Source organism: Nicotiana tabacum, chromosome 18 (genome assembly GCF_000715075.1).
Source record: "Nicotiana tabacum cultivar K326 chromosome 18, ASM71507v2, whole genome shotgun sequence".
NCBI classification, from domain to species: domain Eukaryota; kingdom Viridiplantae; phylum Streptophyta; class Magnoliopsida; order Solanales; family Solanaceae; genus Nicotiana; species Nicotiana tabacum.
Window position 1 is genome coordinate 142,846,903 of NC_134097.1, and position 23,870 is coordinate 142,870,772.

The following is a 23,870-nucleotide window of genomic DNA, read 5'->3' on the forward strand; positions in this document are numbered from 1 at the left end:
AACAAGGCATGCCCTAAAGATTCTTTTCCGTTGCCTAACATCGATCGCATGATCGATGCCACGACTGGCCACGAGATCCTTACCTTTCTCGATGTCTATTCTGGGTACAATCAAATTCAGATGAACCCGGAAGACCAGGAGAAAACCTCATTTATCACCAAGTGTGGAACTTATTGTTACAATGTAATGCCCTTCGGGCTAAAAAAATGTAGGAGCTACATACCAACGCCTAGTTAACAATATGTTTGAGGAACAGATAGGTAAATGGAAGTTTACATTGATGATATGTTAGTTAAGTCCCTACGCGCAGAGGACCATTTGATTCATTTGCAGGAAACATTCGAAATCTTGAGGAAGTAAAACATGAAACTTAACCCCCAAAAATGTGCCTTCGGGGTCGGCTCGGGCATTTTCTTGGCTTCATGGTGTCAAATCGGGGAATCGAAGTCAACCCCGATAATATTAAGGCCATCGAGGATATTACCATCGTAGACGGTGTGAAAACTGTATAAAGGCGGACCGATCGGATAGCTGCCTTGGGCCGATTCATTTCGAGGTCATCATATCGAAGCAATAGGTTTTTTTCCTTACTCAAGAAGAAAAATGACTTCGCATGGACCCCAGAATGTCAACAAGCATTAAAGGGATTAAAGTAGTACTTATCGAGCCCACCTCTACTCCATACTATGAAGGTAGTTGAGAAGTTATACTTATACATGGTGTAAGCACGTGATTTTTGCCCTATGAAAGAATTACTCCCAAAAAAATGAAAATAAAACGATTCTTCCTTTGGGTAAAATTTTTGAGAATTTGCGTGACATTTTGGTAATTATTTTTGTCCGTAAATGCTTACCCTTGTTATAGTTAATTGAAAAATATAAAAATATGTGGTGCATGCATATTTAGGATTTAATCATGCATTTAGGAATTAATTAAACCATCATTTTGCCCTAAAAAGGAAAAATCAGAAATACATAAATATATATACCTTTTTATTCTATTTGTTGTCTTTGAGTGATTTTGTTTTTAAGGTTTTAACTTGGGTATTAATTATTGTAAGTGTTAATTAACATTTGTGTAGTTTTATTTTTAATTTTAGGAATTGTGTTTAAATTAAATTAAAAGAAGAAAAGAGTTGGGGGAAAAAGAAAACTCGGATTGGGCCCAAAAATCAGGCCCAAAACCAAGACACATACCCAGTCCAAACGCCTGGTGCCCGGTCCATTCCCATAATCACTGGAACGACGTCGTTCTGTGACAATCGATCCCAGCCGTCGACCTTACATGATCCAATGCCTCAGAATCCGTCCCCCTTACCCGTTCCCTGAACCCGACCCATTGCCCGGTTCGAACCTACCCCCTACTTAAACCAAACGACGCCGTGTTGGTTAACCCCTCTAATCCTGGCCTTTGATCTTGATTGATCCAGCGGCCAGGATTGAACCACCCACCCCGTATAAGAACCCCAATCCCTCACCCCACGCCCCCAAACCAAACCCCCCCTCACCTACTGTTCACCATCGTCCTAGAGACGACCCTCACAAACCCTAGCCGCCTTAGGATTCCCCCACCGTAAACCCGGCAACCACGACGCCGATGACCACCAGACTAACACCCTTGAATCACCACGACCCCCTCTCTCCAAATCCACACGCAATTTACTTCAAATCTTCCCCGAACGTCTCGAATCTTCGTTCGAAGGTTCGGGCAAAAACCAGATCTACACCCACTGACCCCAAATTCATACCACAACACCTCCTGACCTCCCTCACACCCTAAACGCCATTGGTTCCGTTCGAATCTGATCGGAGCTGAACGAATCCCAAATCGAACCACAAAGAACCCTAAAAAGACCAAAAGTTGAGGTCTGTCCAAATTAAAAGACGATGTGGGGTCTAATCGACCTTAGTCGAAGTGTTCTCAGTTGAGAACACTCGATTAAGGTCCATTCGACCTAAAAAATGGTCGAGTCCGAGTTCGAGCCTGGGTCAGTTTTGATTTCGAATCCCTGAGGTAATTTTTCCCTTTCTTTTGTTCTTCTATGAATTTTATCTGTTTTTCATGTTTAGTTTGGTTTGTTTTTTATTTTTCTATCAAGTCTGTGAATCCTGAGGTAATGTTTAGTTTGTTTTATGTGTTTTATTGATTGTTTGCTGTCTATTATAGCTTGTATAGTCGTTGAAATAAGTGTCGTCAATTAATCTGTTTAAAATTTAGAGGAAACAGGATAGTAGTTCATTAATGTCCTCCATGTATGTTTGCCAGCCCTACATCTGTATGCTAACTTGTAATGAACCTGTTGAATATGTTCAGTTTTGTCTTTGAACTAGACTGCTCATTCATTCAGTAACCCCATGATCTTCATAGTTTGCCATGGAAGCCTGTTCATTACTGCTTTGATCTTAGCCTATTGGTTGTTTCCTGTTTGTATTTTGACTCTGAGTTGGTCAGGTTTGGCTCCCAATATGACCAACTCATTTGGTCTGATTGACACTTCTTTGTGATCTGATTTTAAGTTGAACTTAGGTTGAGTATTGGATATAGTTGTAGAAATCTAGGAGATCAATTAGAAATCAGTATTAAGTTCAAGCTTATATAGTTGGTAAGTTCAGACAAGTAAGGCTTAGGGTAATACAGTAATATGCCAGAGTTAAGGGGTAATTTTGGGAGTTTAGTAGGATTTTAACAGGTTGTAAAGCTAAGGTCTGCCTAGGGGTCATTTGTTAAACTTAGTTTAATTGTCAGTGGGGTACATAACATGAGGGCATGGGTTTATTTGAATACTATAACCCCTCCCATGACTCTTGATTAAAATAAATAGGACAAGCATGGGGAACAATATAGTGAGCATCAAGAAAAGACATTTAGGCATGGGGAATTAAGGGGTATGGGCAGAATAAAGGCTGAAGGTATCAAGGCAACTTGACTGGCCTGCTTTGCTTATAAATAGGCTGATTTAGGACAAAAAGGGGGCTGGACATTAAGTTTTCAGAGAGTGAAAAGAAAAAAAAAAAGCAAAAACAAGGCTGGTATTTCAACCTTTAGTAGGTCAGTCTATCTTCAGAGTGATATAGAGTGAGATTGTGCTGGAATTTTAACATAATTTCTAGAGGCTACTGTTTTCTTGCATCTGGTCCCTTCTCCGCTTTGCCTGTACTTGTTTTGGTATTGCTGGGCTGCAAACTGAATTACTTGCTTGGGTTTTAAAAATTTGTTGTTGGGTTTTGTTGTTACTGATTGCTGTTTTTCTGTTGTTGCTGTTTGCTGTGAATGCTACTGCTCAACTGATCATTCCCTTTCTTCTTTTGGCTTTCCCAATACCAGGTACACCACTGATAGTCTGATACACTATCAATGTAAGCTGAAAGTTGAAACATGAATATAGAAATGAAGAGCTGAAGTTACCTCTTTTCGAATTTGCTTCAGTTGTATATTGAACCTTGAGTTTTATATATAGTAGTTCATATCTTCTATTAGGATAATGAAAGTAGTCATCATGCATAACTAGACATCCACATATGCAACTTAATGGCTCATTACCTATGTATGTCAGTAGCTAGAAAAGAAGTGATGGTGTAGTAAGCAATATCTTGATTTTTCAGTTGTGTTTGTGGTTAGCATATCTTCTAAACGCATGTTAAGTGTTAAACTGTCCATTGCTAGATAATCTCACCTTATTTAGCAGGCTGCCTCGTTATAACTTGCAACAATACCGTTAGAGTATATAGCACCAGTTTACATTTCTGCCTTATAAATGTTGGGCCTGAGTCGAATGAACTAACCAGGCCCTTATCGGAAAAGAAGTGGCCCAGGTCCAGTCAATATAGTGTGCGCTGGGCCTGGGCCCATAATATCCAAACGACTGCCCATATACACGTTCATGTTTCGGATTTTGCGAATCATATTCGGAGCCCAACTATAACTAACTTGTAAGCATGTAAATAAAGTTGGACCCTTTCTCTTCTTTCATTGTTAGAGACAAACTTAATAGAAAACATAGCCACTATTGGACGACCTTTTAAAATAAAATGAAACGCACCTCACCAAATAAATCACACATCGCTAGGGCCCTCAATAAATGCATAACCATTGGTTAGACTTTGGAGTTGGCCGTTTAGTGAATTTTCACGGCCCTACCCAAAATAATGATACGCTAGTCGCTTTAGGCGCGTATTTAATAATGTTATCTTTTCAAACTCGGGTGCGCATTTATGTGACCCAAATCCAAATCTCAATGAAGTCGAAATGTGTCGCTAATCACGGGTGCATTGATTGTGACGTGGTTCGAGATGCATGTCCATGACATTGCAAATTCCTTTAAAAAATAATGAATGAGACGAGCCTCGACAAACAAGAATACACAAGTTGCGAGGCCCTCAATGGATAGTTATTTCGAATGCTTAGATTTCGAGACAGACCGTATAACGAACTTTACGGTTTTTTCTCAAAATAACAACGCGTTAGGCTTTAGGCGCGTATTTAATAATGTTATCTTCTTAAACTCGGGTGCACATTTATGTGACCCAAATCCAAATCTCAACAGAGTTGAAATGTGCCAACAACCACAGGTGCATTTATTGTGACGTGGTTCGAGATGTATTTCCACGATGTTGCAATTCTCGATAAAAATAATAATAATGACAAAAGCGGTTAAAAGTTAAAATTCGCACATAGGTTCAACATGTATTAAATCAGATAATCAAGCCGAATATGACAGTTGAGCGACCGTGCTAGAACCACAGAACTCGGGAATGCCTAACACCTTTTTCCGGGTTAACAGAATTCCTTATCCGGATTTCTGGTTCGCGGACTGTTAAACAGAGTCATTCTTTTCCTCGATTCGGGATTAAATCGGTGACTTGGGACACCCTAAATCTCCCAAGTGGCGACTCTGAAATAAATAAACAAATCCCGTTTCGATTGTCCTTTAATTGGAAAAACTCCTTCACCCCTTGTTGGGGCGGAAAAAGGAGGTGTGACAGCTCTGGCGACTCTGCTGGGAATAATGCAACCTAGAACCACTGGTTCAGGGTTAGAAATTCGAGCTTAGAATAATTGTTTTATTTGACTTTGTTTATTATCTGATATTGTCATGAGATATGTGCTTCATATGCAAATGATGTGTGTTACCGCTTTGATATTATTTAACTGTATATATGAATTGTGCCGAACCCTTTTCTTCTTACCTCCGGGGATGCTGCTCATTGGTTTGAGGCTCCCTGTTCTGTTAGTGTCATACCCAAATAGAAAGAGGTTCGGATAAGCTACGAAGCCGGACGATCTCGCAGGTCCCCGGTAAGTTGCCCCCTCCTCGACTCGAGTGGTCCGCTCGGGTAAGCCAGGTCTAGAACAAAACCCAATTTTAAAACTTAGTAAAACATGACTTCATGCCGGATCCCTAGTAGGAAACGTTTATTTGCATCACGTTGCATTTGACTTAGGGGGCTCAACACAGGGGTTGAGTCCGTCTAGGAAAAGCAACCTGAAACAAAAAAAGACCATCCTGCTGCATCTTGTTTGTCGACGCATTTAATTTGCTTCGAACTTGCATGTTGACCGGTGGGTGAAAACGAGAATTTTGAAAAATTGAGAGCTGCTCATTTAAGAAAAAAAACCAATGTCCAAATAATGGGAGAACTCTGCCAAAATTTTGATTTTTGAAGAAAGAAAATTGGATTCGTGATTTAATTGATTTTTCTTACCCGTACTACGTCGGTTTGATTCTCACTGGATGTGAGATACGTAGGCAACCCTTATCGGGTCTGTAAGCACGTGATTTTTGCCCTATATGAGAATTACTCCCAAAAAATTCAAAAATAAAATGATTTTACTTTGGTGTACAATTTTGTGATATTTTGAAGAATTATTTATATTTGTCTGTGCGTGTTTATTCGCTAAATTAATAAAAAATACAAAAATATGTCGCATTTTGCATGTAGGATTTAATTCTACAATTGTTAGTAATTAAAATTGTTTTACAAAAATTAAAAATTACAAAAATAGGCATCGTTTGCATTTTTAGCATTTAATGTCCAAATATACAATTTTATGCTTAATTAATACTTAATTGTGCGTTAATTGTTATTGGGAGTTAATTTGCGCCTTTATAACTTAATTTAGTTCTTAATAATAGTTTAAGTATTTTTATAATTTAGTTTTAGAAAAATAAAAGAAGAAAAGAGAGCGAAAATATAAAGAAAGTCGGAATTGGGCCTCTTCTTCAATTTCAAGCTATAGGCCCAAAAAATGGCCCAATCTTCCCTACGACCCAGTCCATTTCGAACTGGGTCGACCCAGTCCATTAACCCAACACCCCTTCTTCATTTTTGTCCAACACAAAACAAAACCAAAAAAAAAAAAAAAAGTGAATTATCACTATTAATAGTTTTATTTTTTGTTTTTTTTATATATAAAAAAATCCGAAAATATTTTATTTTATTTATTATTTTTATTTTAAAAAATATATATATATATAGTAATTTCGGAAATGATTTTAAAAAAGTAAAAAAAAAAAAAGTAAAAGAATGTAGAAAATTTAAAAAAAAAAAGTAAAAAGTTTTAAAAAATTTAAAAGTAAAAGAAGGTTGTAATTAAAAAATAAATATAAAGATATCTGAAAATTTAAAAAATTTAAAGTAATTGAAAGTAGCATTTTTAAAAGAAAAAGAAAAGATAGTGGTTTATTTTTTAAAGAAAAGTTAAATAAAGTGAGATTCTCTTTTAAAAAAATAAAAAGTGGGATTTTAAATAAGATAAAGTAATTAAAGTTGGAATTTTAAAAATAAAAGTAAATAAAGGTGGGATTTCTTTTTCTAAAAAAATAAAAGCAATTTGTAAGTGGGATTTCTTTTAATTAAAAAAATAATAAAATAATAAAAAACAAATCTGAAAATTTCGAAAATTTTGCTATAAATAGAAGAGAAAATTTAGGAAGAAGGGTGGAAAAAAAGAGAGGAAAAACTAGATAGAGAGAAGAAAAAAAAGGGGGCGGAGTGAGAAGTATACACCCGATATACATTCTGTATACACTGAATATACAGGGGCAGAATTCATTTTGGAGAGTTTTGAAGTTGAAAAAGAATAGTTACTACTTTATTGCCTCGCTTAAGATCTGAAATAGTCAGAACCTTCCTGCCTTTTAATTCTTCACTATACTTGGAGTCGTTTATAGTCTCCTGGGTTTTCTGCTATTCCTACTGTACTGGTTTGCGATGTTGCTGAATCTGCTGTTGCTGTGTTATTACTGCTGCTGACTTCTCCTTCTTTTGTTCTTGTACTGCTGTTTTCAGGTACACATTTGTACAATCTCGGCTTGAAGCAAAAAAATGAAATATTAATCAGGCTTTGTTCCTGTTGAATTCCTCCTGTTTAGATTTGTGGTTGAATATAATTTTTCTTTCTTCGTATAAAGATGTAGTTGAATGATTAATGAATAATGAGGTTGCATATGTATACTTTCTTCATCTAATAATGTTATTTTAAATTACGGAGAATAATTAATCTGTTTTTGATATTATGGTCAATCTCATGTTCTAGTATTATTGAATAACAGAATATAAAATGAAAGCAGTTTTTCTTTGTACAAACTCGATCGCAATTTTCCATTCGCATTAGCCGTAAACTAATAACTAATAAGTTACGTTTTTCAGCATGTAAATAATTAAGAGATTTTCTTTTAGTTTAGAGACGAACTTAATAGAAAATATAGTCATTGTAGGTTTATCCTGTAAAAATAAAAATGAGACGAGCCTCGCCAAATAAAACGTATAGATTGCGGGGCCCTCACAAAATGTATGGTTTAATTAGAATTCGGAAGGACCGTTTAGCGAATTTCACGGTCTTCCCCAAAATAATAACGCGATAGTCTCTTTAGGCGCATGTTTAATATTTTACTTTCTTAAGCCTGGGTGTGCATTTCATGCGACCCGAATCCAAATCCCAAAACATCAAATAAAACGTGTTCCGGATTGTGGGTGCATTTCATGTAACGCAGTCCAAAGACGTGTTTTAAGCGATGTTCATATTTCTTTTAAAAACAATAATAATAAAGCGGTTAAAAGATAAAATTTGCACATAAGTTCATATTTGTATAAAATCAGACAATCAAGCCGAATATAACAGTTGAGCGACCGTGCTAGAACCACGGAACTCGGGAATGCCTAACACCTTCTCCCGGGTTAACAGAATTCCTTATCCGGATTTCTGGTACGCAGACTGTAATATGGAGTCATTCTTTTCCTCGATTCGGGATTAAAATTGGTGACTTGGGACACCCTAAATCTCCCAAGTGGCGACTCTGAAATAAATAAACCAATCCCGTCTCGATTGTCCTTTAATTGGAAAAACTCCCTTGCACCCTCGCGGGTGCGGAAAAAGGAGGTGCGACCGGGTCTCACTTCCCATTTTGCAAAAACGACCAGGAAAAAATGACAAAATATTGCTACTTTCATAAAAGAGTCAGGCGATGCCATTTTGCAAAAATAGCCGAATGTTCCCTAAAGGGACGCCGGAAGGCTGTCTTTGCATAAACAGCCGCCTTTGGCCATTCTTCTTACCTTTTGGCCAGTTAAATCCCCACAGCCTTAAAATCTTCATCCTTGAAGAGTTGAAAGGCCGTATTTGGAAAATCAGTCTTTCTTTTCTCAAAATTAGGGAAAATGGGAAAATTAGTTTTTGAGTCAAATAAAGATTTTGCTTTTGTCTAAATCACCTTAACAAATATGAAGAATGAGCACGAGCAGGAATTCATATGGGACCATTATAAACAGGATCCCTTTGGGCTTACGCATGTGGTGGAACGACTTGGAAGAATCAGGGCGAGATACAGTCAAGATATACTTAGGAAACTTGGTTGGATTACTGGACATTGATCCACGAGGGGACATTATAAGGGCGTTAATTTCATTTTGGGACCCATCACACAATGTATTTCATTTCTCAGACTTTGAGCTCACACCGACACTAGAGGAACTGGCAGGGTACATCGGATGTCCTAAAATCCCTATGAGAGAGCAATATCTTATTGCACCAAAGACCGTGACCATACACAGGTTCTTAGACACCGTGAAGATCCGCAGAATTATACACAACCCAGAATTATCAGAGGGTTTTTGTAGTTTGGCATTCCTGTACGACAGGTACGGTCATCTTGGAGGGTTCAACAATCCCGAGGGCAAGATCTGCAGCGGGGAAAACCGGCTGAAATGGGAAAGACATAGGTGTATTGCTTTTATGGTGGCCTTTCTGGGTTTTCTGGTATTCCCTTGAAAGGATGGGAAAATTAACATAGAAGTAGCTGGGGTCATCAGCACTTTGCTCAAACAAGACAACAACACTCTGGCACCGATGATAATAGCAGACATCTTCCGCGCTCTCACTGTTTGCAAAACCGGAGGAGGTTTCTTTGAGGGTTGCAATATACTACTGCAAATGTGGATGATAGAACACCTATGTCATCGCCCTCAGTTTCTGAAATATGGGTCATCACAAAAGACTTGTATAAAAAATTTTTCCACAAGGGTTGACGGGTTCAGCCTGCCAGAAGGGGTCGCTGAATGGGTCACTCTGCTGCGTTCCGTCTCGGCAAACCAGATAGAATGGGCATTTGGGTGGCTACCCATAGATGAGATCATACACATGTCAGCCGCCGAATCTCATTTGTTGTTGATGGGTCTCCAAAGTATCCAGCCCTATGCGCCATACAGAGTATTGAGGCAGTTGGGGCGATGCCAAATAGTCCCAAAGGAAGAGGATCTTAGTGGCCAGGTGGTCGAAATCGGGGCTGGTGGGCAGTTCCCTGAAGCAGTCGTTCGGAGAATCTGGAATGAATGTCAAACCCTGAAAGAAGATACTCGTGTACAAGACCGGGCAAAAGGTGAAGTGTCGCCAAAATACCTCACATGGTACAGAAGAGAGCTTGAGCACCAGAGACCAACTAAGAGAGCTCACGTCCAAGACTTTGTAGAATCATCGCAAGCACAATGGGGTTGGCTAGCAAAAGAGAAAGAATATCGGATCGAGATTGGCAAGCTAAAACAACAAATTGAGGGGCTAAAATACCAAAGCAGGGTGCAAATTGATGCTGATACAGGAGAGAAAAGCAAGTTGACTCAAGAAAATAAGGCCCTGAGAGCCCGAATCCGCCAAGACAGAAAGAATGCTGGTGACCAACAGAAAAGTCGGTCTAACAAGAGGTTGATAGCAGAGCTGAGGAGTCAGGTCAACAAGAGGTTATTACTGCTGCTGACTTCTCCTTCTTTTGTTCTTGTACTGCTGTTTTCAGGTACACATTTGTACAATCTCGGCTTGAAGCAAAAAAATGAAATATTAATCAGGCTTTGTTCCTGTTGAATTCCTCCTGTTTAGATTTGTGGTTGAATATAATTTTTCTTTCTTCGTATAAAGATGTAGTTGAATGATTAATGAATAATGAGGTTGCATATGTATACTTTCTTCATCTAATAATGTTATTTTAAATTACGGAGAATAATTAATCTGTTTTTGATATTATGGTCAATCTCATGTTCTAGTATTATTGAATAACAGAATATAAAATGAAAGCAGTTTTTCTTTGTACAAACTCGATCGCAATTTTCCATTCGCATTAGCCGTAAACTAATAACTAATAAGTTACGTTTTTCAGCATGTAAATAATTAAGAGATTTTCTTTTAGTTTAGAGACGAACTTAATAGAAAATATAGTCATTGTAGGTTTATCCTGTAAAAATAAAAATGAGACGAGCCTCGCCAAATAAAACGTATAGATTGCGGGGCCCTCACAAAATGTATGGTTTAATTAGAATTCGGAAGGACCGTTTAGCGAATTTCACGGTCTTCCCCAAAATAATAACGCGATAGTCTCTTTAGGCGCATGTTTAATATTTTACTTTCTTAAGCCTGGGTGTGCATTTCATGCGACCCGAATCCAAATCCCAAAACATCAAATAAAACGTGTTCCGGATTGTGGGTGCATTTCATGTAACGCAGTCCAAAGATGTGTTTTAAGCGATGTTCATATTTCTTTTAAAAACAATAATAATAAAGCGGTTAAAAGATAAAATTTGCACATAAGTTCATATTTGTATAAAATCAGACAATCAAGCCGAATATAACAGTTGAGCGACCGTGCTAGAACCACGGAACTCGGGAATGCCTAACACCTTCTCCCGGGTTAACAGAATTCCTTATCCGGATTTCTGGTACGCAGACTGTAATATGGAGTCATTCTTTTCCTCGATTCGGGATTAAAATTGGTGACTTGGGACACCCTAAATCTCCCAAATGGCGACTCTGAAATAAATAAACCAATCCCGTCTCGATTGTCCTTTAATTGGAAAAACTCCCTTGCACCCTCGCGGGTGCGGAAAAAGGAGGTGCGACAGCTCTGGCGACTCTGCTGGGGAATTTACCCAGAACCACTGGTTCAGGGTTCAAGAATTCGAGCTTAAAATAACTGTTATGGTTGGCTTTATTTATTATCTGATTTTTACATGATATATGCTTAATGTGCTAAATGATGCTTTTACCGCTTTAATATTATCTGAATTGTGTATATAAAACTGCTACGAAACCCTTCTTCTTTCTGAGTCTTCTAAATTTATGGTGTACACGTGCGCGTGGCCCACCTTTCTGTTAGAAGTCATACCAAATAAGATGAAGTTGGGACAAGTAACTAGGCCGGGCAGACTTTCGTGCTCCCGGTACGTTGCCCCCATTTCGGCTCAAGCTGTCCACTTGGGTAAGCCAGGGTTAGAACATATGCCTCAGGTTTTTCACTTAGAATAACTCAGCTACATGCCGGATCCCTAGTAGGAACGTTTGTTTTCATCACGTGCATTTGACTTTGGAGGCTCAACAAAGGGGTTGGGTCTGTCTAGGACATGTGTACCAAAAATGAAAATGACCATCCTGATGCATCTTACTTGCTCCTACTTGCGCATTTATTTGATTCGGACTTGTGTGTTGACTGTCTTTTGAATATCAAGAACAATATTTTGAAATGAAAAAAGAAATAGCGGTTAGGGAATTGATTGTTTATTTTTGAAAAAAAAAACTCAATGCCTAAATATTGTCAAACCTCTACCGAAATTTCGAGAAAATGAAAAAAAATGTTTTATTAGTTTGTTTTACTAAAAGCAAAGAAAAAAAGTCGTTGTTCTGTCTTATTTTTTTAAAAAAAAAAATATATAAAAAATATATAAAAAGGAAAATAGTTTGTCTTCCCCTGAAAATGACAATGAAAAAGAGTCTTACTTTTAAAATAGTTTTATTTATTTGTTTCTGAAAAATTCAAAATGAAAATGAAAAGAGTCGTGCTTTGAAAGTGGTTTTGTTATTTGTTGCTGAAAAAGAAAAAAAATCCTGTTTTAAAATAGTTCGGTTAATTAGCCCGAACTACGCGGGTTTGATTCTCACCGGATGTGAGATACGTAGGCAACCCTCATCGGGTCCAACCCCCATTTTTGCTAAAATAGCCAAAAACCAATAAATAAATAAAAAACATGTTAAAATTTTAATTTTTTTTCATAAATAAGTCGGGCAGTGTCCAGCCTCCACTTTTTGCTAAAACAAAATAGCCAAAAAAAAATATGTCAAATTTTAAGAGTCATAAAGAAGTCGGGTGACGTTGTTTTATCAAGACATAGCCGAATGTTTCCGAATGGGACGCCAGAAGGCCGACTTTGCATAAACAACCACCTTTTGGGTCATGTTTAGGATTTTGGTCTAGTTGACCCACACAGCCTTAAAAATCTTCGTCCCCGAGGCGCTGAAAGGCCGTGTTTGCAACACCAGGTTTTTATTGTAATTTTAAAAAAAATAAAAATAAATAGTCGGCGGTCAGGTGAATACCGTTTGAATTTTGTCATAATAAGCGAGCCAGCTTCGGCCGCGTCTTAAACCGTTCTTGCCGAAATAGCCTCAGAGTATCTTTCAGTTGTCGAAAGGCTATTTTCGTAAAAGAACGGACAAGTGTGTAAAGTGTCATAAAATAATCCTCTCCGGCCTCAAAATTTGGACGGGGCCACATTTGCAAAAATAACCGTTTGGTTGCATTTGTCAAACGGAGAAAGGAAGCTGGCCGTTTGTTTTGGAGTTTGTAAAACTTTTGATTATAATATGTGGGTCGTTTGATTTTCTAGTTTGTAGGTCATTTTTAAACCTTTGAAACCCAATTTGAAAATTGAAAAAAAATGATTAGTATTGCTTATCTTTTATTGGTCCGAACTACGCAAGGTCTGATTCATGCGGGGGCATGATACGTAGGCAATCTCTATAAGATTCGACCACCACAATAAAATATATATAATAAAATAAAATAAAATATAAGTGAATAAAATTTTCAAGAAAACTGGGACGACACAAGCAGTCGAGCAAATGCATAATAGAAAGGGGATATTTGTCTAGGAGCATTGCATCTCAACGTGTAATTATATATGTGTTAAATTCTCAAAACTAACAAGTTTGTTCATTTCCAGAATTCAAGCAGTTAGTTTCTCTAAAGAGTATACTGGCATATTATCATTATCACACGAGATCAAAAGGACGAATACCCGAAAGTATGTCTATCCCAGATGTTGACACAGGTATTGAGCTAGAGGAGATGGATGTCGGGAAAATGAAAGAAGAGATGTTTAAACTCAAACAGCAAATGGCTGAAATGTACCAGGCTTGGTCTACAGGGCAGTTACCCCTATCTTACCCAACTAACCCTGCTCCATCAATGACCCAAACTCAGGATAATATTACCACTGAATTATCCCCAAATTTCCCCATTTACCAACACTACCGAGGAACCACCTCTCAAACACCGCAGTCTCCACCTCCAAAACCAGTTTCATACTTTCCTCCACATGTGACTCCTGTTTTCGTAGCACCTCCCCCGGCTACATTCCACAAATCTCCTAGTGAGCATACATTCCAGGCCCAGGACAACCAATATTACCCCCCGGAGCCCACCCTCAAAGCCTCCGAAATCCATTCAACTGCTCCTCGTTTTGATATCCCAACCGAAATTGACAAGCCAGCCAAAAATGCTGAACAAGAAGAAATGTTCAGGAAGGTCAAAAGTCTAGAACAATCATTCCGAGACATGCAGGGATTAGGTGGGCAAGTCAGTGTAGCTTACAAGGATTTGTGCTTGTTCCCAAATGTACAATTACCAGTTGGTTTCAAGATGCCTAAATTTGACCTATACAATGGGCACGGCGACCCAGTAGCCCACTTAAGGGGTTTCTGTAGCAAGATGCGAGGAGCTGGGGGAAAGGATGAATTATTGATGGCTTACTTCAGTCAAAGTCTAAGCGGATCAGCTTTGGAGTGGTATACACGCCAGGACCATGGGAGATGGTACACCTGGGATGACCTGGCACAGGCATTCGCATACCATTTCCAATACAATCTGGAAATCATCCCAGATAGATTATCTTTGACAAAATTTGAGAAGAAACATAATGAAAGTTTCAGAGAGTATGGTTTTCGGTGGAGAGAACAGGCAGCAAGAGTGGATCCTCCTATGAAGGAGAGTGAAATGGTAGACTACTTCCTCCAAGCCTTGGAACCAACTTACTATGCCCATTTGGTTTCAGCGGTAGGGAAATCATTCAACGAGGTAGTGAAGATGGGAGGTATTGTGGAAGAAGGCCTCAAGACAAATAAAATTATGAGCTATTCAGCAATTAAGGCAGCTACTCAAGCTATTCAAGGCAGGGTAGGAGAAATCGGAAGAAAGAAGAGAGAGGAAGCAGCGGTAGTTGGTTCAGGAATTTGGTCGGGACCCAGAGGTTCACCGCCTTACTATAATCAACAACGACCTCGCCAATCAACTTACCACCACAATTCATCCCAACACTACTACCACCTTACAGAGCCCCATTCTTCCATTAACCAAGCCCAAACATATACTCAGCCTCCGGTTCGCTCGCAATGGCGCGCACCGGCTCCCCAGAACACACATACACCACTGCAAAACACCTATTCACCACCAAGAGCCTACAAGAACCCTCCAGGGGTAGGTTTCCGGGGAAATCAGGCTTTCAGAAATGAAAAAATACAAAGAACATTCACTGAGTTAGGGGAAACCTATACTGCCGTGTTCCACAAATTAAGGCAGTTAGGCTTGCTGAGTCCTGTTGAGCGCAGATTGCCAAATCCCTTTCCCAAAAATATGGACCACTCGGTAAGCTGTGAGTATTGTTCGGGGGCTCTCGGTCATGATACCGAGAAATGTTGGAAGTTGAAACATGCAGTACAAAATCTTATTGACACCAACAAGATTGAGGTTCAGACACCAGAGGCACCCAACATCAATCAGAACCCGTTGCCGGCACACCTTGAAACCCACATGATTGAGCTAATGCACAAAGGAGGGAAGCTAAAGAAACCCTCACAAACAGTGATGATGATCCGTGTCGGTTCAAAAGAAATGTTAACTAGTGGGAAAGCGGTGGTATAGTTGGAAAAGGTGGATGACAAGCCAGTTATGGTGTTGGGAAAAGGGTCCAACAAGGCAGATGTGCAGTTTGTGGGGTTGAAAGCAAAAATCAACAATTGAATGGCTACTCCTCTTCCTATACGAAGGGAGTCTTGGTAGTGGGCTCTGATTTTTCTTTTTTTGTTGTCTGGATTATTCCAGGGTTATAATCCAGATCTTTCTTGTGCTCGCCAAAGTGTGAAACCTTGCTATCCCATATTTTAATAAAGTGAAAGTTTTTTTTCCTCATTCCTTATTTTGTTTTAATTTTTCTTCTTATTTTTCTCTTCTGAACAGTTCTCTCTCTACTGGTTCTAATGACATGGCATGCACGACGGATCTTCAACCTAGTCTAAAAAAAATCAATCTGATTTCGAACTTATAGTACAAGATTGTGATGATAAGTCGGAATACGATAAGGATGAAGCCTTCGAAGAAATTAACAGAGAGTTGAGCCAATTTGAAAAAAAGAGCCCAACTCAAATGACACGGAAGCCGTCAATCTAGGGGATGCAGATGACATCAGGGAAGCTAAGATAAGCATCCACATGGAACCAAACATCAGGGAAGAACTAATCAAAGCACTTACTGAATTCAAAACATTTTGCATGGTCATACGACGACATGCCATGCTTAAGCACCAATCTAGTGGTTCAAAAATTGCCCACTGACCCGGCATTACCCCCCGTCCAGCAAAATTGAGGAAGTTCAAAACCAACGTGAGTGGGAAGATTAAGGAAGAAGTGACCAAACAGCTGAATACTAAGGTTATTCGGGCCGCTCGATATCCTGATTGGTGGGCTAATGTGGTGCCAATGAAAAAAAGAAGAAGAAGAAAACGACGGAAAATCCGAGGTGTGTGTTGATTATCGCAATCTAAACAGAGCAAGCCCGATGACGCTTTATGATCAACAGATATCGAAGGGAAATGCGTCGACATGGCTATCAATTCTGACGCAGTTAAGATATATTATGATTTCTTGTAATTATAATTGTTGTTTGTTTGTACTTAGCATTTATCAGAGAATGAAATGACGGAGGCAATTCTTTCTTCTATCCAAACACTTTGACCTTTGCTTCCCCTTTTGAGCCTTATTTACTCTTTCATACCCCTCTTTTGGAATCAGTAATGAAAACGAAAAAAAAGTAATGATAATAAGAACAAAGAAAAGTCAAAAAAAAAAACAAAGGAATGGGAACTACGTTTGACCTGATTCCTCAAAGAAGGATACGTAGGCGCCTCACGGCTCGGTCATAGTGTAACATAGTGTGCATAAGGTAACATATTGTGACAAAATAAAAATCCCCAAGCAAGAAAAACTGGGGCAGAAGTTGGCGCTTGTAATTTTGGCAAGAAAGTTTGATTCCAAGAGTTGTACTATTTTACCCCTAAAAATTATTTTTGAACTTTTGATACCCCTTTCTCCTTTCAGCCATACACAAAAATCCCTATTGATGTCCAAAAAAGACCTCCCGATCAGTATCTGAGAAGTGCTAAGTCAATGCAAATGGAAGTCGGGAATAACACTCTGATCCCCAGCAAAGAAGAAGATCATAAGCTGGAACTGAATTGATAGCCGAAAGAATCCCCAACAGAGAGAGTCATATCGGCAACACTCCAATTCCCAGCTGAAAAATAAAATAAAATGAGAGAGTCTTATCGGTGAAAACCTTCACAGGCACCATAAGGCGACAGGAGTTGAGAGAAATGAGAGAGTCTTATTAGTGAAAACCCCTCGAAGGGCACTATGAGGCGACAAAACAAGATTGGCGGGAAGGATCCGCAAAGAGTTGAGTGCCTGTTTATCCCCAGCAACATGAGGCCGTCTGGAAGGTTGATTGATACAAATAGACTGGGTTGATTAATCCGGAATGCGCGACATGATCGTTGGAATCGGTTATATCATTCAGATAAGTTCTTTTCTTTCCTTTTCCCTAGCATTTGTTCAGAAAGACTTCTTCTTTTTCTATTTTTTGAAATCATCACTTTTTCATTTCTTGGTTTAAAAGACTTACCTTCCCAGCAGTTTGTTTTTTAAAAGGATTTTCAGAGCTTACTACCAGTTGCCAAAATGATACAAAGCAAAATGCGAATAGGACACGCCAAAGATAAGGCGATAAAGAGAAAAGAAGTTGGTCGCAAGACCAAATGATGAAAGGGGCCTAGATCCCAATAGGACCAAATTTCCAGGGGAAGTTGGAGAAAAACAGGAAAACAACAGTTGAGAAAATTGTGGACCTAATTCCAAGAGGGCCCCCGACAGATCATCGAGATGTAGGAGCATCCCCAACAGATTTTCGACCAAGTTCCAAGAGGGTCGGACAACATAGAGTGGGGAAGGGAGAAAGGGAAAAAACCATCCCAGTAGGAGTATCATAACCAACCAACGGGTTTTTAAACTAACAAATTTTGTTTGGTTTGAAACAGGTAAATGGAATGGCAGTGAAGACCATAAGGGAAAATGCAAACTGGGGCAGAAAATTTTCTTTTCAGTTAATTTTCTGGAAATCAGGTACCCATTTGGGGAAGAATAAAGATAGCACCAAGGAAGTGGTCTTTGAACCAGGGTTTCCCCCAACATAATAAGCTTCCAATGGAGGAAGTTGATCCCCAGCAGACAAAACAAAGAGATGACATTTGTGCTCAGAAAAGCAAAGAGCCATTATCCTCCCCAGCAACTTCCAGAAGAATGAAGCATCGATTTGAAGGGATAAAATTCCCCAGCAGCGTTATCCTCAACAACGTTATCCCAAGAAGATAACACTTTTATCCCCAGCAGTGTTAAGAAAGAAAAAAAAAGAAAAAAGAAAAAAAAATTGAATTTGAAGGAAGGAAAGAAAGGAGACTCCCCCAGTGGTATTATCCCCAGCAATCAGGCATCCACCTGGAGAACAAGGATGAGTAGTTGAAGTATTAGTAATCAGGCATCCACCTGGAGAACAAGGAAGAGCAATGAAATATCAGAAATCAGGCGTCCACCTGGAGAACAAGGAAGAGCAATGAAAGAAACAGTAATCAGGCATCCACCTGGAGAACAAGGATGAGTAGTTGAAGTATTAGTAATCAGGCATCCACCTGGAGAACAAGGAAGAGCAATGAAATATCAGAAATCAGGCGTCCACCTGGAGAACAAGGAAGAGCAATGAAAGAAACAACAATCAGGCGTCCACCTGGAGAACAAGGATGAAGAAAAGAAATAGCAATCATCTGGAGAACAAGGATGAAGAATTGAATTAGCAGTCAGGCGTCCACGTGGAGAACAAGGAAGAACAGTTGAAATATCAGAAGTCAGGCGTCCACCTGGAGAACAAGGAAAAGCATCAAAACTGGGGCAGAAGATTTTCTGCCATGGTCGAAAATTTTCTCAGAAGAACAAGGAAATCAATTCAAGTTTTAAGAGATAGCAAGACAACAAGATTTGGAGAAAAACAGTCGGAGGTAAGACAATTCCAAGATGTTGAAAATGGGATCATCCGCCCTCGAATAGGATATTTTGGGATCATCCGCCCTCGAATAGGATATTTTGGGATCATCCGCCCTCGAATAGGATATTCTGGGTTCATCCGCCCTCGAATAGGATATTCTGGGTTCATCCGCCCTCGAATAGGATATTCTGGGTTCATCCGCCCTCGAATAGGATATTCTGGGTTCATCCGCCCTCGAATAGGATATTCTGGGTTCATCCGCCCTCGAATAGGATATTTTGGGTTCATCCGCCCTCGAATAGGATATTTTGGGTTCATCCGCCCTCGAATAGGATATTTTGGATTCATCCGCCCTCGAATAGGATATTTTGGGTTCATCCGCCCTCGAATAGGATATTTTGGGTTCATCCGCCCTCGAATAGGATATTTTGGGTTCATCCGCCCTCGAATAGGATATTTTGGGTTCATCCGCCCTCGAATAGGATTTTTTGGGTTCATCCGCCCTCGAATAGGATATTTTGGGTTCATCCGCCCTCGAATAGGATATTTGGGTTCATCCGCCCTCGAATAGGATATTTTGGGTTCATCCGCCCTCGAATAGGATATTTTGGGTTCATCCGCCCTCGAATAGGATATTTGGGTTCATCCGCCCTCGAATAGGATATTTGGGTTCATCCGCCCTCGAATAGGATATTTGGGTTCATCCGCCCTCGAATAGGATATTTGGGTTCATCCGCCCTCGAACAGGATATTTTGGGTTCATCCGCCCTCGAATAGGATATTTTGGGTTCATCCGCCCTCGAATAGGATATATGGGTTCATCCGCCCTCGAATAGGATATTTTGGGTTCATCCGCCCTCGAATAGGATATTTTGGGTTCATCCGCCCTCGAATAGGATATTTTGGGTTCATCCGCCCTCGAATAGGATATTTTGGGTTCATCCGCCCTCGAATAGGATATTTGGGTTCATCCGCCCTCGAATAGGATATTTTGGGTTCATCCGCCCTCGAATAGGATATTTCGGGTTCATCCGCCCTCGAATAGGATTTTATTTTTTAAAGTTGTTGAAATCAGGAGCCCCCTCTGAAGAACAGAATGGCGATGTATTGGTTGAAGAGAGGAATGACATTCATTTTTAAAGTTGTTGTTGAAGTTGGGAGCCCGCCCATAGAACAGAGGCATACATTTCAGTCTTTAATTTTCAAGCATTGAACTTGGGAGCCCGCCCAGATAACAGAGGCATACATTTCAAGTCTTTAATTTTCAAGTATTAAAATTGGGAGCCCGCCCAGATAACAGAGGCATACATTTCAAAATCAAGTCAGAGGACAATAAAACAGAGGGTTACAATAGGAATCCCCAGCAGGAAACAATAAAATTCCCCGGCACCGGGAAACAGAAGGTTGCAACAAGAGGTCACAGTACAAACTCAAGTACATGTGTCAAAAGAAGTAAAGCACCGAAAGAAATGCAAGCAGACAAGGAAGCAAGGCAACAAAAACAAATTGTACTCTAGCCTAGCTTCTTGTTTTTTTAAGCACGGTGTAACAAGGAGATCGGTAAGCAGTAGTAATAGCATGCAACAACAGTAACATTGCAGTCCAACGGTAGTCCCAGCTACCAAAATTTCACGAACTACATTGACCTGATTCCTGTTTAGCCCAGGATATGTAGGAAACCTTTGAAGCAAAGGTTCGGTCAAATCTTTTTCAAAAAAATGCTTCAACGGAGTACTCGGATGGGCAAAAATCGCTCGCTTTGTCTTTGCACGAAAACCCTTCGTGTCTCCGGGCAAAGAGGGGCAGCTGTAAGCACGTGATTTTTGCCCTATATGAGAATTACTCCCAAAAAATTCAAAAATAAAATGATTTTTCTTTGGTGTACAATTTTGTGATATTTTGAAGAATTATTTGTATTTGTCTGTGCGTGTTTATTCGCTAAATTAATAAAAAATACAAAAATATATCGCATTTTGCATGTAGGATTTAATTCTACAATTGTTAGTAATTAAAATTGTTTTACAAAAATTAAAAATTACAAAAATAGGCATCGTTTGCATTTTTAGCATTTAATGTCCAAATATACAATTTTATGCTTAATTAATATTTAATTGTGCGTTAATTGTTATTGGGAGTTAATTTGCGCCTTTATAACTTAATTTAGTTCTTAATAATAGTTTAAGTATTTTTATAATTTAGTTTTAGAAAAATAAAAGAAGAAAAGAGAGCGAAAATATAAAGAAAGTCGGAATTGGGCCTCTTCTTCAATTTCAAGCTATAGGCCCAAAAAATGGCCCAATCTTCCCTACGACCCAGTCCATTTCGAACTGGGTCGACCCAGTCCATTAACCCAACACCCCTTCTTCATTTTTGTCCAACACAAAACAAAACCAAAAAAAAAAAAAGTGAATTATCACTATTAATAGTTTTATTTTTTGTTTTTTTATATATATAAAAAAATCCGAAAATATTTTATTTTATTTATTATTTTTATTTTAAAAAATATATATATATTTATTTTAGTTTGTTTTATTAAAAGCAAAAATATATATAGTAATTTCGGAAATGATTTTAAAAAAATAAAAAATAAAAAAATAAAAAAAAGTAAAAGAATGTAGAAAATTTAAAAAAAAAAGTAAAAAGTTTTAAAAAATTTAAAAGTAAAAGAAGGTTGGAATTAAAAAATAAATATAAAGATATCTGAAAATTTAAAAAATTTAAAGTAATTGAAAGTAGCATTTTTAAAAGAAAAAGAAAAGATAGTGGTTTATTTTTTAAAGAAAAGTTAAATAAAGTGAGATTCTCTTTTAAAAAAAATAAAAAGTGGGATTTTAAATAAGATAAAGTAATTAAAGTTGGAATTTTAAAAATAAAAGTAAATAAAGGTGGGATTTCTTTTTCTAAAAAAATAAAAGCAATTTGTAAGTGGGATTTCTTTTAATTAAAAAAATAATAAAATAATAAAAAACAAATCTGAAAATTTCGAAAATTTTGCTATAAATAGAAGAGAAAATTTAGGAAGAAGGGTGGAAAAAAAGAGAGGAAAAACTAGATAGAGAGAAGAAAAAAAAGGGGGCGGAGTGAGAAGTATACACCCGATATACATTCTGTATACACTGAATATACAGGGGCAGAATTCATTTTGGAGAGTTTTGAAGTTGAAAAAGAATAGTTACTACTTTATTGCCTCGCTTAAGATCTGAAATAGTCAGAACCTTCCTGCCTTTTAATTCTTCACTATACTTGGAGTCGTTTATAGTCTCCTGGGTTTTCTGCTATTCCTACTGTACTGGTTTGCGATGTTGCTGAATCTGCTGTTGCTGTGTTATTACTGCTGCTGACTTCTCCTTCTTTTGTTCTTGTACTGCTGTTTTCAGGTACACATTTGTACAATCTCGGCTTGAAGCAAAAAAAATGAAATATTAATCAGGCTTTGTTCCTGTTGAATTCCTCCTGTTTAGATTTGTGGTTGAATATAATTTTTCTTTCTTCGTATAAAGATGTAGTTGAATGATTAATGAATAATGAGGTTGCATATGTATACTTTCTTCATCTAATAATGTTATTTTAAATTACGGAGAATAATTAATCTGTTTTTGATATTATGGTCAATCTCATGTTCTAGTATTATTGAATAACAGAATATAAAATGAAAGCAGTTTTTCTTTGTACAAACTCGATCGCAATTTTCCATTCGCATTAGCCGTAAACTAATAACTAATAAGTTACGTTTTTCAGCATGTAAATAATTAAGAGATTTTCTTTTAGTTTAGAGACGAACTTAATAGAAAATATAGTCATTGTAGGTTTATCCTGTAAAAATAAAAATGAGACGAGCCTCGCCAAATAAAACGTATAGATTGCGGGGCCCTCACAAAATGTATGGTTTAATTAGAATTCGGAAGGACCGTTTAGCGAATTTCACGGTCTTCCCCAAAATAATAACGCGATAGTCTCTTTAGGCGCATGTTTAATATTTTACTTTCTTAAGCCTGGGTGTGCATTTCATGCGACCCGAATCCAAATCCCAAAACATCAAATAAAACGTGTTCCGGATTGTGGGTGTATTTCATGTAACGCAGTCCAAAGACGTGTTTTAAGCGATGTTCATATTTCTTTTAAAAACAATAATAATAAAGCGGTTAAAAGATAAAATTTGCACATAAGTTCATATTTGTATAAAATCAGACAATCAAGCCGAATATAACAGTTGAGCGACCGTGCTAGAACCACGGAACTCGGGAATGCCTAACACCTTCTCCCGGGTTAACAGAATTCCTTATCCGGATTTCTGGTACGCAGACTGTAATATGGAGTCATTCTTTTCCTCGATTCGGGATTAAAATTGGTGACTTGGGACACCCTAAATCTCCCAAGTGGCGACTCTGAAATAAATAAACCAATCCCGTCTCGATTGTCCTTTAATTGGAAAAACTCCCTTGCACCCTCGCGGGTGCGGAAAAAGGAGGTGCGACAGGGTCTCACTTCCCATTTTGCAAAAACGACCAGGAAAAAATGACAAAATATTGCTACTTTCATAAAAGAGTCAGGCGATGCCATTTTGCAAAAATAGCCGAATGTTCCCTAAAGGGACGCCGGAAGGCTGTCTTTGCATAAACAGCCGCCTTTGGCCATTCTTCTTACCTTTTGGCCAGTTAAATCCCCGCAGCCTTAAAATCTTCATCCTTGAAGAGTTGAAAGGCCGTATTTGGAAAATCAGTCTTTCTTTTCTCAAAATTAGGGAAAATGGGAAAATTAGTTTTTTAGTCAAATAAAGATTTTGCTTTTGTCTAAATCACCTTAACAAATGTGAAGAATGAGCACGAGTAGGAATTCATATGGGACCATTATAAACAGGATCCCTTTGGGCTTACGCATGTGGTGGAACGACTTGGAAGAATCAGGGCGAAATACAGTCAAGATATACTTAGGAAACTTGGTTGGATTACTGGACATTGATCCACGAGGGGACATT